Below are 3,344 nucleotides of genomic sequence, written 5' to 3'. Positions count from 1 at the left end.
TGCGGTGACACTACTGCCAAGAACTTGGAGCTTCTCGGCAGGCTTCCTGGGACAGCTGATTGCTGTGACAACATTACCTGTTCTTCTGGATCAGATACAGGAGTGATGAAAGGGAAAAACAAACACAGTCTAAATAGACAGTAAACCTTCCATTGCAACTACCTAATTGGTCTAATATTATTCAAAATTTAGAAAAAAATTGGATTCAAATAAACAACTCCTTGCCTTACCTTTAAGATATGGTTGTAATGATGTAAATCCACAATACAAAACTCTTTCTCACCATGAGAACAAAGATCTTATAGGAAGAATGTAAAAAATTACTATTAACTTTACCTGATCAGCCTCCAAATGTAACACAGATGCTAATAGCTTGCAGTAAGCTCATCTCTTCACAGCACCTTGCTAATGTGCAAGTCAATGCTTTTGGAAAGTAGATTGCAGCATCTCAAGAAAAGATAGAAAAAACATTGGGAGATAATTTGGGAAAGGCTTTGTGAGAAAATTTGGGACAAAAAATGGAAAAGCTTGAAAAGGCCCTTGAAGCACAAACAAACATTTTCAAAAAATCTGTTGGTACTGTACAGTTGGACTCTGATAAAAAGTCTTGTTGCTTTGCTTGTGGTAAACATGACACATGAGAAGAGATTGTCCTACAACAACAATCAAACCTATACCACTTTCTATTTGCCTTCAATGTAGGAAAGGGAAGCATCTTGCTAAGTACTGTCATTCTCAATTTGACATCGATGGCAAAGCTTTGTCATTAAACTCAAAAAAGAGCGCAGATTACCACCTGCCTCGACACAAGTAGTGACCTCCTTAGAGTCAATTACCCAGTCAAATGGCATTGGCGCCTCAGTCATTTATCCCTCAGTCATCCATCCCTCAAATGGCCCCAGCTCTCAATACCCTCATGTACAAGGTTTGAATTGGCCTCCTCAAAAATTGATACACCTTTTAAATAATTTCTGTTATGAAAGTATTTCTACTGGTATTATCAGTTTTTTTCAGCAAAGACAAAAGCTTTTGATTCTAGGCAGAGCTAGCAACAAAATTTTCAGACTTTCAGTCCTTCCAGCTGCTGTTTCAATAAATTTTAACAAAGAGCTAATATATTTATCTCCTGCATTTAATGTTCCTATAGTGACTCCACCAAAAACACCTATAGCTATTGCTTTTCTTTTGCCCATTAATACAGCCAAGCAAAACAACTTTCCAGAGAATTCAATGCTGTCTGTGCCATTTGGAAGCTGGATACTGGTGAAGATGTCACCGTAATTTCTCACATGTTTTGGCCCAGTGATTGGGATTTGGTAGCTCCTGCAGGTTCCCTCACAGGGATTGGAGGTGCTACTCTACGTTGGCAAAGTGCATCCATGATTAACATTATAGGTCCTGAAGGAAAGAGCAACAGTGCATCCTTTTGTTCTTCAGAAGCCTCTCACTGTCTGGGGGAGAGATGTCCTGTCCCAATGGGGAGCAAAACTGGAAGTGGGAAATGGGCCTGTGATAGAAACACGTCAAAACCTGTCACCTGAAAGCTGAACTGGAAAACTAATCATCCTACATGGATTGATCAATGGCCTTTAACAGAGAAAAAATTAAATGGCCTTAAAGGATTGGTAAAGGAGCAATTACAAGAAGGTCGCATCACACCCACAAAGAGTCCCTGGAATTCACCAGTGTTCATCATCCACAAGAAGACATTGGACTCCTGGAGGTTGTTTCATGACCTGAAGAAGATCAATGAAGTGCCTGAAGACATGGGACCTCTTCAGCCTGGACTTCCTTCTTTATCAATGACCCCAAAACACTGGCCTCTCATTGTCATTGATTTAAAGAATTGTTTTTTCCACATCCACTTCATCCCTATGATGCTCCAAGATTTGCCTTTTCAGTTCCAGTCATCAATCGAAGAGAATCCATGCAGAGATAGCACTGGAAAACATTGCCTCTAGAAATGAAGAATTTGCCAATATTTTGTCACACAGGTTTTGTCTCCAGTTTGACAGAAGTATCCAAGATCCGTAATTCTACACTACATGGATGATTTGCTCATCGCCGCTCCAGCGTAGACAGAGATGGAGCAAGCTTGTCTTAGTGTTGTTACTGAAATCCAAAATGCTGGACTTAAAATTTCTACAACAAAAATCCAAGAAGTTCCACCCTGGAAGTATCTGGGATGGAAGATGAATGAAAAAACAGTAACACTGCAGAAGATACAGCTCCAGACCAATATCAACACCCTTCAAAATTTACAACAGCTTCTAGGATAAATCAATTGGGTCAGACCTGTTTTGGGAATCACAGCAATGAACTGGGTCCACTTTTTAATTTGTCGAGAGGAAGCTGCATCATCAACTCTCCTAGTACTCTTAACACTTGAAGCTCATGCAGCCATGACAAGGTCATGGAGGCTCTCCAAAGACAACAAGCTCATCGCTGTATTCCAGAAAAGCCATTCTTTTTTGCAATTCAGGAGAAAAAAATGCAACTTTGTGGTCTCATTTTTCAATGAGACCCTTCTGAGAGAGATCCTTTGTTGATAATTGAATGGGTTTTTCTTCCCTACAGGTTTCTCAAGACTATTTTTACAGTTTTAGAGATGATAGCACAAATTCTGATTAAGGCCAGAAGAAGATTGTTACGTTTAGCAGGTCAAGAATTTGCAGTTCTCTATTTACCACTGAAAAAAGATGATCTTGATTGGGCAATGCAAAATTCTGCAAATTCTGATGATTTGCAACGAGCATTGTTAAATTTTCCAGATATTTCTTCTGCTCATTACCCAGCTCATGAATCATTGCAGGCAAAATTGAGTTTTGGAGAGAAACCTATGTTAAGTAAAGAACCTTCAAACACAGTAACTCTCTTCACTGATGTCTCTGGCAAAAGTCACAAATGAACCAAACAACGAAAACTTGGGAATCAGATATTCAAATAGTAGAAGGATCTCCTCAGATTGTTGAGCTTGCTGCTGTGGTTCAGGCTTTTCAGCTCTTCCCATAAACTTTTAATTTAATAATAGATTCTGCTTATGTTGCTCATGTGGTTAAAAGAATAGAAGGATCAGTTCTAAAGAATGCTAGTAATGATGCTTGATATCATTGGCTTTCATGGCTTTATATGACTTTGCAATAAAAAACTAATCCATATTTTGTTTCTTACATTAGGGTTCATTCTTCGCTTTCTGGATTTTTAGTGGAAGGAAATGCGAGAGCAGAAAAAGTGACATACTTCTTTCTTCGCTTTGCCAAACATTTTGGAACAAGCAAAACTGAGTCACGCCTTTTTTCACCAAAACATGCAAGCACTTGTGCGAATGTTTCAAATTTCCAAAA

The sequence above is a fragment of the Melozone crissalis genome, unplaced genomic scaffold, assembly GCF_028551555.1.
Source record: "Melozone crissalis strain CALT ecotype California unplaced genomic scaffold, PUWL_Pcris_2 ptg000005l_1, whole genome shotgun sequence".
Taxonomy (NCBI): Eukaryota; Metazoa; Chordata; class Aves; order Passeriformes; family Passerellidae; genus Melozone; species Melozone crissalis.
This window is presented reverse-complemented; position numbering follows the sequence as displayed.